Source organism: Delphinus delphis, chromosome 8 (genome assembly GCF_949987515.2).
Source record: "Delphinus delphis chromosome 8, mDelDel1.2, whole genome shotgun sequence".
Classification (NCBI taxonomy): Eukaryota; Metazoa; Chordata; class Mammalia; order Artiodactyla; family Delphinidae; genus Delphinus; species Delphinus delphis.
The window spans coordinates 92,908,525-92,923,068 of NC_082690.1; positions in this window are offsets into that span (position 1 = coordinate 92,908,525).

Below are 14,544 nucleotides of genomic sequence, written 5' to 3' on the forward strand. Positions count from 1 at the left end.
GTTGATACCAGTTTAATCATTCAGAGTAGTGTTTGGCTCATGGCAATTACGTAGTGTATATTAACTATAAGCACTTTCTTAGGGGCCAGGAATAATGGTCTCAGAGATATGGTTTCTATTCTTTTAATGTTGTAAATATGCAATATATAATTTGCAATTACATGCAATATATAAATACGCAAACATTTACGTACTTACATATTGCATGTTATTCGCAAAAGATGTAATATGTAAATGTGTAAACATAAAATGCTGGACACGTCTACATTTCTAAACTATTTGTTGTATAACCCTGGAGAACAGTTAATGGAGTGTAGAACCCACATCCAAGGATGAAAATTGAGGCCGTGCTGGTAGCGAGGGGCAGAGGCAAGGAAAAAGAGTCTTCAGCTGTGATAATGAAAAGAAAGTCACGTATGTAAAGAGCTCACAGCAATAGCAGATCGGCTGCCATTTTTAACCTAACATTTTATCACTTTTTCCTTTAAAGAACAACCCCGTTGCTTTCAATCATGGGTGTAGAGAACGCACATAATTATTTGGCATTTCAAAGAAATAAAATTTAAAAAGAGCCACTAAAGTTATCCATCCATCTTTTCTAAACTCGAAACATCAAAAATAGATGTCCCTGGCATGATAACACACTGAAGTCATTCTGAAAGAAAGTTAGAATTTCCATTCCTCATTTTCCTTTCTCCCCAGTAAGGTTTTCAGCAGATGGGAATATCAATTTAGTTACTTGACATTTAGAAGGATAAATGACTTAAGAGCTTTATGATCCCCTCTCATTGAAGCATATTTGATAACATCTGCCCAACATCTTACACTCACATCAGAGCCAACATGATTTAACAAGAAGAGAATGGCTAGAATCCAGGACCCCAGCGTTCTATCCCTGGTCCTGATATAAACATGAGCATTGGGTACATAGACCTGATGATAAATAAAGCTTTTTGTTCTGTGGTCAACTTGTGTATTAACACCTTAGCTAAGATGTAATTATTAAGACTAACAAAGACGTTAGAAATGGGATTTGTAATAATATTTTCAGGGAGAAAATAATACTGTATATGGGGACAGGGTTTCATCCTAAACTCTAGGGGAAAGAAAATCTGTCTTACTTTAGATTGTATTAAAGGTCTTATTCTCACAGAAGAAAAGTTTCTCTACTCTCATTATTCTTTTTTAAAGACGAGTTGCCATCTTTATTAGAAATTCTGATTTTTCTTTGATGTAATAAATTATAGTATTTCATTTATGTTCTTACCTCACTAGTTATCAGTCTTAAGTCAAGAACATAAAAAAATATATAGTCTGATCTTTTTATTTTATAGTGTCCTTTTAAAGAAAAGAAGGGGAATGTCATCCCTAAGGCATTTATAAGGACTTATTGGGCAACCTCCAACAGCTAAGAGCCGTAAAACAATTAGCAACACGCATTTAAATCACTTGAACAAATAGACAGCAAGCACCTCCGGACTTGGTATTCACATCTAAGGGAAATACAAATCTTTCCTGATACCTGGTATTCGGATATTGACTGATGAATAGTTTTCATTCCCTCAAAATTATCCTCTCTTGCTATTATGGGTAAGTCCATTCAGGCTCTGTATCCTGAGAAACTATGCAAACAGTCAGGACTTAAGAAATAATCGCTAAATGAACAAATGGATTAATTTATTTATTTACAGGGCTCTTCCATTCTATGGGCTCGGCTTATAAAACTAAGGAGTTTTCTGGTACTGTATATTTGATCTCAGTGGAATTTAGTTTGCTAAGTCCCTCTATTACATAAATAATGATAATGAAAGATAGAATTCTGAAACTTGAAGGGATAGTAAAGGTCAACTGATTCAATATCCTCATTTTCCAACTTGTAGAATGATTTTAGCATTTCAGGGGCCCTCAACAGGTCATCTAGTCAAGAGTTTGACAAAACACTTCATGAAAGAAGGAAATACATTTTATGCGTTGGACTTGAATTAAATGCCAATGGTTTAGTTTAGGAAACAATTTAATGTTACATTTCACTTGCTTAAATATATGTATATTTATAAACTATGACTCTGGAGGAACCTACAGCTAGTTAATTGTCTTTACTATCTAAAGTTCTTTATCTAGATGTGTGATACATTTATATAATCTGCTCCAGAGGTTAAAATTAAGGTCAGTGGGCTATTAAAGAAATGGAAAATTTTGATTCAAGGGAAGAAAAAATAATTCTAATAATCAAACTACATGATGATAGAATGATATGCCCTTATGATATTGATTTAGCTGTGACCTGGTATATTCAATTTAATAATTAAATTTAAAATGATATATTTACTTGGGGTTTTCTTAGTCAATGTCTGTAGAATACAAACTTTAGAAGCATGGGAATTAAATGTATTCAACAATAAAGTACACTACTTAGCAACTAGTAGATCATCAATAATTAACTAGTAAAACAACGAATTAAAACAATAACTAAAGAACGACTTGGATATTTTATTACGACACTCATCCCTGCTGTGAGATCCAAACACAAAAAAGAAGACAGACTGAGAGCATTAAAGGAGCGGAAAGAAAGTCCAAACTGTGGCAGGAAGGCCGGCCTTGTGATGTGTTTTTAAGTCGACATGGTACAAAGACTTATGAACAAAATATACCTTTTTTGTTCTAATTTAAATCTGTATCCTCTTACCCTGACAAAATGTAATTTTGTTATCTTTAAAAGAGATCCTTTCCACAAAGTTTTTATTTTTAATTAAGCATAGTTGCTGTACAATATTATGTAAGTTATAGGTGTATAATACAGTGATTCACAGTTTTTAAAGATTACACTCCATTTATAGTTATTATAAAATATTGGCTATATTCTCTGTGTTGTACAATATATCTTTGTATCTTATTTTATACCTAATAGTTTGTACATCTTACTCCCCTCCCCCTTTATCCCCTCCCCCTTCCCTCTCCCCTCTGGTAACCACTAGCTTGCTCTCTATAACTGTGAGTCTGCTTCTTTTTTCCAACAAAAAAATTTTAATTGCCATTTGATGTTTACTAGACAGTAAAACCACCCATTCTCTTTTCTTGTAGTAACAGCATACTGTTTGCTTTGGGTACCACTTGTATCCCACCATCGGATTCAGTTTGGAAGTCCCATCATGTATGGCACACTGCCCATCAATAACTAAGATGTGGGAAGGTGGCCCAAGCTTGGAGAATTGTCAGCTCTTTCTCTGGAACTTGTCAGCAGCAACCAAAAAACTGAAAATGTTTGGAGTAGATTCATAGCAATGATAGAAACCAAACACACTGCCCAACAATTTCTGCAACTTGGCTGCCCAGGGCTCCTCTGGTTCTCAAGCTTTCCTTTATAGTAATTTCCATATCAACCAGAAATTAATTTTCTGCTTATATTAGTCATAGGCAGTTTCTGTTGCTTGCAAGCAAGAAATTTTAACTGATGCAGAGTTCAAGTGAGGACTTTAGAATTCCCATATCTAGATTTACATATTTGATCTGTCACTTACCGACTACATGATATTCAGCACATTCCTTGCTCTGCCTAAGCCCCAGTTTCCCTACCTGCAAAATGGAGATAAAAGAATTTGCCAAATAGAGTTGGTATAGGAATTAAATTAAATGGTGTTTGCGCAGTATCAGACATTTAGTAAATACTCAGTAAATGTTTGCAGGCTAATATGAGTATTTTAAAAAGTAAAATGACTCTTCATAGACATATTGTAATTCAGGAATAATAAAAGATAAAATTGCTCTTTCTCCAAGAGTTTCTACTAAGGACCTTTGTAAGAAGCGTTAGTCAGGCATTGATACAACATTTCCTAGATTTTAAGATCCACAGATTTTTAAAAAAACATTTCCTAAACTGGGCATCTGATGGTCCATGTCTTCATTTAGTGAGTCAGTGTTCCTCTACCCCTTTTTCTTTTCTCTGCTCCAAGTTCTTATTAACTGGTGATGCAGCTTACAATCAATAGGGTCCTAAACCAGGAAGTATGGTGACTAACACGATGGGTCCTGAATCACCCATGCACAACCCACAGTGCAAAGGACCGCATCCCTTGCACATTTTCTCAGCTCTTATTCTCTAACCTACACTTCGCGGAGAAAGCAGACATCGTAATCTTACTAATTACTTGTGCTGACCTCCACTTGTCTTAAATAGAAACCAAATTCTGGTTGGCGTTCCAGGAAGCTCTGTGTTCAGCCTTCTGTAGTTGTGACTGTCGTAGCTGAAGCATGTTTTCTATTGGGATAGCAGAGGGCTGTTAATTAAAGCACATGCTTACTGACCTATGGTCTTTCTTCGTGTTTACTGCTGCTACGATCATGATCTTAAAGGGAAGAAGAGAAAAGGGCTCTCCTGTTCGAGCTGACTTCTGCTCCCTATATGAGCAATGTTAGCAGTCACTGAGAGGGACCGATTTTCCTTTGCGGGTAGAGGTGCATGGGTGAATCTTTTCACTTGCCAAGTCACCTCAGTTTACCAACTTATTAAAAGAACTAAATACTTGCTACTGTGTAGAAGGGATAAGTCTGATTGATTAATTGTTATAAAAGGCCTGGAGATCCAGGGACAGCAAGGAGTAAAATGACGCAGTGCATTGTTTCGTTGGTGTTTTTTTATTAATGTTGACTGAGGAGTATTGAGCCAGCCAAGCACACAGTGTTGTATTAATTTCCAAAGTGAGCACTTAACTGATGCATCAACATTAAATCTAAACATAATCCTATCGTGGGGAATAAAGCATGAGCTCCCTCTTCTAGCCAGGTTTCTTTGATGTAGGGTTATTTGAAGCATGATGGCCTCGGTCCCATTAATGTCCAGAATTGCTCAAGTCCAGTGTTTAAATAGGGGATGCTAGAGTGCCCGCAAGAGGCTTAGCAATCGTAATAATTTATTTGAGGGATGCCAGAACTATGTGATGATTTTGAAGCATGGAGAAGGGAGAAAATGAATGGATTAATTTTAAAAGTAGTGGTTTTGGAGTCACACAGAGGTGGATTCTAAGCCTTGACCGTTGGGTCATTTGTACATTTGTACAAGTAACTGGATATCTTCAAATCTCCATTTCCTTATCTGTAAAACTGAGATAACCTTACGAATAACCTTGGACTACTGCAAATTTTAAAAATGTATTAAGTTAGGTACCTAACTGCAAGTTGGAATGTAATAAATATTTGTTCTTTTCCTTCCCTGTTTTAAAAACAGACTAAAAGCTCTTGGCTACAGAAAGAAATACTTTCTATAGATTACAAGGGGGGAAATGACATTGAAATAAAGGCTGTTTGGGTTCCATGAGCACAAAAGTCCTTAAAGCATCTAGAAAACTACAAAGCCCATTCAAATCCACTTTCCTTTTCTCTGTCAAATTACAAAATTATAACCAATAGAAGGAGGTTAGATTATTTCTTCAGAGATAATTTCCCAGTACTACTTATGCAGAGGTGATAGATAATTGACTTCTATGAGCTTTATTCCCCAAATGCAGCGTGAGTGGCAGTAGTAAGTTACAGGTGGAGGGCACTGCACGAAGCAGGGAACATTCAAAAATGATAATGGAATAAAATATCAGTAACTGATATAAATAAGAAGAGAAAATAGTTCAAAGGGGAGAAAGTATTGTGCTATTTTAGATAGGGAACAGGGAGGACCTCTCTAGGGATCTGCCTTTTGAAGATACCTGGGGCATGTGAAGAAGAGAGCCTTGGAGATGCTTAGGGGATGGCATTCCTGACAGGGGGAGGAGCAGAGCAGGCTTGTGTAAGATGGGGGTGAGGGGCGGTGTGTCTGGGGCGTGGTGCACAGGGTGGCGAGGTTGGAGCTGAGACCTGAGATGGGGTCACAGTAAATCCACTGGCTTTTGTTCCAAACACAAGGGGCAGTCACTGGAGGTCTGAGCAGAGGAGAGATGTATCTGACAACTCTAGGGGTTAGTCATGGTTGGTGCTTCAGAAGAAGACAGGGAGCAATGTCTTTTTGGCCTCATCTCACTTCACAGCAATGACGGGGAACACTGTCCATACTGACGAGGTCTGCACATAGCAACGAAAAGGATGAGGGAAACCAACACCTTAGGAAGAAGTAGTCACTCCTTTGGAGCACTTACTCTATCCAAAATAGAAATAGCTTAAAGGAGTGATTAAACATATTGTGTCACTCTTCTCACTATTTATGATACCTTGAAGTGAAGTTTCTAGGACTAGCTTTGAATTTTGGAGTATTTTACTAATAATTTTGTGTTTATCCTTGAGGGCAGACACGGAGTCTTAGCTTTGTATTTCCAGCGCTTATTACAAAACATGACACTTTGAACAAATTCAATAAATGTTCACTAAATTAATGCCTCATAAAACTAATATTTGTCCATACACTACTTCCAGTTGCCAATTCAATTGTCTCCACATTTATTATCATCTTATCTGACCCTGATGGTAATCCTGAGAGGGGGGCTATGACATCTTATGACACCCAGAGATGTGCCACAAGATGAGTTGAGATCACCGATGCTCAGGGAAGTTAAGCAGCAGCTGAAGCCACATAATTAAAAGTGACAAACGTTGGATATAAACACTAAATCACATTATCTCTTGCCAAGATCCTATGCCACATTTGCTGCAAGTGTCCTTCTAATACCCACCTTCTGAGCTAATCCTTTACTCCGTCAGTCTATATCCCAGTTAAAAAATAACTACCATATCTCATATGTATGTAAGGGATGAAAGTCAATGCATATTAGAAACATTATCCCGGGATCCGAAAACAACTGTATGCAATAAGAGACTGGGTGAATTTTCAGACATTAGCAATGCACATTTTTCACCTTTAATGTATTGGAACAAGGATTCTTCAGAATTAACTGAGCATAGGAGGCACTGAATGAAGACTCTAATTTGACAGACTGATAGCCATCCAGGGTATTTATCCATTTATGCCACGGCCTAGAGTTTTGACAAGGCTTCTTATTTTTAGTGGCAGGTAAGAGATCGAATTACATATCAATATCTTGACTTTATGCTATTCTGGCAAAACTGCATGCTTCTTTCACTAAGGTTTTTGTCATTTTACCAGACCCCCATTGTTGGTCAGTTTCCATTTACAGCGATCAAGTTAGTTTCTCCCACTGGAAACGTATCCCTGCCTTTTAATAAACCTTACAAAATGCCAAACTAGCTCTTGGTTCATAATTTAAACCCAGGGAAATCAGACTTATTATGGAATGGACATTTAAGCAGGTTTTTAACTACCAGGAATCTCTGGAGACAAAGCCATCACCCCATCTGATCTACTCTCCTCTCCATCAGTGACTCTTGGGGTCTCATTATCTTATTTGGTATTTCAAAACTGAAACAATTGTACTAACACCAAGGGCACCACTCATTGCTACCAAGTAAAAAAGGCAGCAAAAAATGTACCAGTGTCAGCATGCAATGAGTGTCCAAAAAGGAAACAAATGCACAAATGATTCATCATCATCAATAGGACCTGTCAAGGTGAAGTGAAAAGGGAAAAAAGTTAGAAACTCCTTCCAGTGTGCTAATGATACCACTGTAGGTCACTGAAGGGGAGCACACTGCTCCCAATATCAAGTAGATTTTGCTATTTGATTTAATTTTGTTAACTGCTCAGTTCAGAGGTAAATAGGAGGAGAGTTGTTACATATCTGTTTAGCACACACTTAAAGATCATTTACTCTGTGCCCTATTCTGTATTATGAGCTTTATGAATATTTATTTAAATATCAGAAATTCTTGGTCAGTTTCCTTTCTGTACAGTTTCTTCCCCTTCTCTTTCTTTCTCCTTTCTCTTCTTTATCATTAGTATATAATATTTCTACGAGTTTCCTAATTTCAACCTTTACTTTAAATAATAGTTGACCTCCTGCCCTTACTCTAAGGGACATTAAGGAAAAAAGAATCCAAAATAAAATATTTATTTTATGATAGATTTCTAAAATTTAATTTTAACTATGTCACTATAAAATCTTATGCACAGAAACCTAATGATTTCTGCAGAGAAGAAATTTTTTCAAATTTGGGGAAATTGTGCAGTTCTTCCTCTATAAATGCCAAATCCTTATTAGCATATTTCCTGCACTACCAATGAGGGGGAAAATAGTTACCCAAACAACTAGTATAGCAATAGTTAGAGTCTTTTTTATTAGAAAACTTCTGTTTACCAGAAGAAGAAGGTAATAAATGCACCTCTCGCCCAATGAATAAGTGATTTTTCTAGGCATCTGCTGGAGAAAATAATAATTCATGTTTTTCCTCTTTATTTATTGAAATCACCATTTGTTCTGAGTAGTAAATATAAACAAATTAAAGAGAAAGAGTGAGTTAGAAGAAAGCTAGTCCAACTTTTTCCCCCAACCTGCAGAAAAAGAGCTTGATACTGAAATACAACTGTAAAGCAATTAATGACGGTGTTGGATTTTGTGAGAGATTTAGCTTCTCAGCTAATGTGTCTCCTGTTGTAGTGAAATTTCAATATGACCAAGTGACTATTGTTCCTCTTATTTCTCTGGCAAGATGAGGGGAGGGGTGTGAAGGGTGAGAGTTGGTATAACTGCACCCGCTGTAGCAGACACCACAGTTTTCTTGTACGTGAATGTATCGAATTGTAGTGACACAGCTGACAAAGAGTTGTCTTTTCGTGAGCTTGTGCTCTTTATTGCTCCCATTAGCTCTTGGAGAAGAAAAAAAAAACAACAACAGGTGAATTCAACAGGCTATAAATCTTCCCTGAAGTACAGTATGATACTGTCTCCTGGTGGAAGAGGAGGTTCAAGGAATACAGAGCACCTCCCTACCATGGATGGAACATGTGTTGGAGAGAGAGGGAATGGCACAATACCTGCAATACCAGAGCTCCCATCTGGCCTCCCCAGATGAGTCTTTCCCTTTGCAGTCCCAAATCATGCCAACAATTAAGAGAGATGATTACAGCCACCAACAGTCTCACTGAACGAATACCTCCTTATTTTCAAGAGGTTAATTCTATTTCTAAGTAAGCAAACCACATTAGGAAAAATATGCAATGCCTTACTTACACCATTTTTAAAAAAGGGGAAAAACACCAGCCTCCAAAATACTGGAAAAGAAATTTAGCTTAATATTGAAGAACACTAGTAATTCTCAATATGCCCTCTAATAAATTTCCTTTAAAATACCCACAAAGATATAAAAAAAGGGCAAAAGTTAACAACCAGGCTATAAATAAAAAACAACATCTAAAGCAAGGTGTGAGGGAAATATCTAATAACATCATCAGTGAAGATGGATTGAGAAGAATATTTTTAAAGTACGTATATGTATTTTTCTGAGCCAGAATAGCCCAGATGGCCAAAAGAAACTGAAAAAAAAAAAGAAAAAGAATTTGATTCCCCAACATCCCCCCACCAGTCGGCTCCTCTAAGCCTTGGGGGAAGAGGGCTTCCCTAAAAATCTTCTTTTTGCTTTCTCTTTTCTCTTTTCTTTTCTTTCCCTTCCTTCCTCCCTCTCTCCTTTCCTCCCTCTCTCTCTCCCCTCCTTCTTTCCTTCCTTCCTTCCTTTTTCCCATCCACCCATCTTTCTGTCTACACACACACATATACCTATATGCATATATACAGGCAAACACACATAAACCCATATATGTTTGTTTTTTACTGCATGGAAACTAACTTCTGAACAGCTTTTCTGCCATTCATCCCAGACTACCATCCCCGCAGGCTTTTTTCTTACCATGTCCATCTATTAAGAGACCACATATTTGTAAGCTTTGCTATAGTAACAAATGGCCACAAAATCCCAGTGCTTTATAACAAAAGATTTACTCCTCACACGTTACATGCCAGCTGCACGTTGATGACCGCTCAGCTACAGCTTTGTATTAAGTTCTTGCCAGAGAAGCAGCAACAATGTGGAGGATGATATTCTTTCAGAAGAGGAAAAGTCAAGAGTTGAGTAGGAGCCGTTCAGCACTGACCCTCCATCGACATATTATAATATGAGGATTACACATTTTTCTTCTTTTAAGCTCCTGACATTTAGAGGTCATTTATGCAAAAGTGACTAAATAGAAGTTTGTGCCTAGATATGGGGGACTGTCAGAAAAAATAACACCCAAAACATGTGACATTGGCTTCAGGGTTAGGAACAGACCAGTGAGAGAACTGTTCACGGAGATTGGAAACATGACTTCTGTTGGCCTGCATTTCCTTTCTCTTTCCAACTAAGAGTGTTATTCAGTGGCAAAATATTGATACTACTATTGTTTGAGATAATTTGGAAGACAAATATCGTATCTTATGGCTTTAGGCAAAGGAATAGCAAAACTGAATTTTACCAGTTTGCCTTAATTGTTATTGAGTGAATTTGACACGGTGCTAAGACAGAGATGACTCAGAAAAGAACTGGCAGGTTTGCAAATAAGTATTATTGGTAAGAGAGGTAATACAGAAATTCTTGCACTCGAGGGGTAGAAAGATGCAACAATTTCTCGTCACCAATAAATAAAAGTTACAGCTGGAAAAATGGAGTAACAATAAGTCACAACCACAGGGTAAAGACCAAATCAATAGCCTATCCATAAAGCACTTGGTTAAATTTTCTAAAGAGATGAAGGTGGGCCCTAGAAAATTCTTTCATTTGGACAAAATGTCTCAGGAGAAAAAAAAAAAGACTAAAGAGATAGTCTCACAAAAGTCTAATAAATTCATGGTACTTACAATTAAGTCTAAAGATCAGACACATCAGAACCTAGGTGGCAGTCCCCATGATTCCAAATCCCTGTTATTCACACCCTTTTATAATCACCTCCTCTTCATTATGGGCAGGACTGTAATTTGTTTCTAAAAGGTAGAATATGAAAAATTATTTAATATTTGGCCCTTTAAGAAAAAAGTTTGTGGACCCTTGAATAGAACAAAAGCAAACAAATAACAGTCCTACCTTATCTAATCATAAAATACGTTATTTTATCTTAACACTTGCTTTTCCAAGAAATACATTATTTAAAAATACTTTTCTACAGAGTTTTGAGGGAAGAAAAGTTGGGATTTCAGATATATAATGTAAAAATAAAATTCTCTCATAAGTTTTGTCGATAACCCCAGTTTAAATTTATTGAATTTGATATGATGTGATAATAGAAAATAGAGATAGAAAAAACATACTGGAACCATGTGTAAAATTTCATACAACAAAAAATATATATTTTTGTCTAAGTAAACAAATATTTTTCCTAAAACAATACTCACTGTGGCAAAGGCATGTTGATAAAGATATAATTATATATTGATATGAGTAATTTGATGAAATCTTTCAGGAAAGCAATTAAGTAACATGAATAAAATAGCTTTTATTTTCATTTTGCAATCCTTAATGAAATAATTGATGTAAGCAATGTCCATCAATGACTGCTAAAGCCTCTAGAGGAAAAGTAAACAGAGAACTTATTCCAGAAAATAAAATATTACTCCATGAATGACTTGCTGATCATATAAGGAAACATGCAACTTTACAATAGAGGAGCAAGACTGACACTGGGAAATCATCATCTTACCATAAAAGCAGGATGCTATGTGATCCTGATGAGATGTAATATGAAAGACAAAACAGCACCTAGAAAGTAGCCTTGCCGAGACTTTAGACTTTACAAGAAGAACAGAAGATATAGAGATAAGCTGAATTATACCATGAAAAAGTAATCAAATGAATCCTGAATGTGTAAGTTCTACTGAGAAACTGACCTGTTTTCTGAAACCAGTTAATGACACAGGAAAATAAGATGGAAATGTGGACACATAAATTAAAAGAGATTTAAGAAACACAATAGAGGAAAACCAAATGCAGTGAGTGAAACTTGGTGGATTCTGATTCCAACTGACCAGCTGGATAGCAAGACTATTTTTTTTTTTAGTTTGAACATGGGCTGAGTACTTGATGACAGAAAACAACTATTGTTAATTTTTATAATTTAGGTGTTAATTTTTAGGTGCAATAATGATTTAGGCATTATGTAAAGTGTTCATATATATTTTTTTAAAGAAATGCATACTGAAAAATTTAGTAGTGAAAAATAATATTTTGAATAAAATGCTCTGCAAAACTGATAAAAAAAATAACAAAAAAGGGTGAGGAGAGAAATATATCAAATCTAAGGGGGCAAATTATTGATAACTTTGATGTATAAATGAGAGGTTGATGAAGGTTAATAGACTATTCTCTTTAATCTTATACATATTTGAAAATTTTCAGAATGAAAGGCTGTTTTTTTTAAAATCTCATAGCCTTTTGTTTAACTAGCTCCCTTCTGGGATGAAATGTTATGGCAATCTAAGAAATGTGGACACGTAATTTTGCAAAAAGATATTGATTAAAGCATTAACTATTTTGGGCAGAAAAAGCACCTGACTTTTTGGGTGATTTAGAATTAAACATTAATGAACCCTGGATTATTATGCTTACAAAAAGTTTATAGTAACATTGGAAAAATTCCTACAACATTTAAGGAAAATGAAATTTATAGAAGCGGTCAGATCATGATTACATTGAGAAAAATACAGTGGAGCCAATCTTGGTGTAATCAGTAGAAAATGCCCAGTCTTTTCTGAGATTAGAATTCTAAGACTAAAAAACAAAACAAAACCAAAAAGCAGCAAACAAACAAAAAACAGAGTCTCTAAACTTTACTGACTCTTATTTTTATCTTTAACTCTACCTGCTTCCAGTGATGGAGCTGATAGGACAGACAAGAAGATATGATGTCCTAGTAAGAGATCTCTTGGAAAAAGATCCTGCAAACTCCAGCTTATTATTATTTTATTTTTATATCTTCCTATCTGAAATCTAAAATATATTATTTATTTTGGCACTTAATCTTGTATTGTCTCAATTTATTTTTACAGATGCAACATCATGTAAGGAACAGAACATGGATCCTTGATTGAAATCTAGATTTGAATCTGAGGGCTGAAATTTTCTGCCTGTATAAGCCTCAACTTCCTCATTTAAAAAGTGATGATAATATTACTTACTTCAAATTCCTCCTGATGATTAAAAAATATGTCACGCAAAACACTATGATAGTATCTGATAGATATCTGGTCAATATTCATATTTCAATTTTCCTTTCCACATATATTTGTATTTTCTGGTGATCTGAAGAAATTCTTTTTGAATTACCATGCCAATGACTAGTTAACTTCATAACTAGTTAAGTTCTCTTTGAGAACGGTTGGGGTAGTATTTATCCAGCCAAATAATTGCAATATAGGGTTTGGAGGAGTTCAAATTAGCTGACTACACACTCTCTTCTTGGTCTTTACCAAATGTCTTAGGTTTTTCAAATTATTATTTTTTAAATCAAGTTATTTCAAAAAATGTCTAGCACCTCTGTTCTCCCATCTGGAATCCAGAGACACTCAAAAGTTAAGATGTAACGGTATTTCAACAAAAGATAGCTTTGCCATTCTGGTTCCTTCAGTCTTTCTGGACAGTGAGAACGTAAGATATTAACAGATATCAGCCAGGTATTTTTTTCTCCTTTGCTACTTCAAGTTTCATATCAGAAAAGACCAGGTTTGGACCTGACATAATTTGGGTTGTTTTTCTAATTCCGTGACCATTTTTGATTCCTTTGACTTAATTTTTTGTACAAGAAACTGTACTCCATACTATAACAATTATTATTATTTTTTCCTTAATTCTAATTGCAGTGTGTGTGCGGGGGTGAACATTCAATATAAGGGAATCCCTGCCTGTAGAAATAAGCATTGCAAGCTTTATGTCTAGGCTGAGAATTGGAAGTACTGGGAAACATATTCCAGACACACTTTCATGGACTCTTCAGCCTCCACACTATGCAGCTACTTCATTTATATTTTATTCATATAGATATATATTGTTTAATAATTTATAGAGCTGGATACACTTGCTACAAGGTGATGTGATGTTCTCCTTTGATCTACTTTGGTAGAATCACTTTCCGTCAGAGAATTTACTGCAGTGATGTGCACAGTAAATATTTAATAACATTAGAGGCATCAGAGTCTATTTTTCTTTGAAGGGTGCTTAATTATGTCAATTTCCCATGGTGAGTTGCTAAAGCCAGTGTTATTTGAATTTGTAGTAACTGGGTGGAGGTGGAGAAGTCCTTGCACGAGGCTCCCCTCCCACAAGAAGTCAATGTGTGTGAATTGAACAAGGCAGTAGAGCAGAACCTCAACCTCATTAATTTGGGCCACACAAATTAAATATTTGTGATACTTCAATTGTGCTCGAGCTAAAGTTTACCTAACCCTACCAGAAAAGATTGGCTAAGCTGCATGGGCATATAAATAACAAAGGGGAAAAAGTTAAAACTATTTTTACTGTGTCCTCACTATTCATGTACTTGGTGTTTGCCTACGTATTAGATAGAATCATGTTAATATTTGATGGTTGATATAAAAAAGGACAGTTTCATATGGGTCAACTTATAAGCTTTAATCTTTTCAGTACAAAAGCTCTGATGAGAGAGGAAACATCATTTCTGTCAACTCTTTCCAG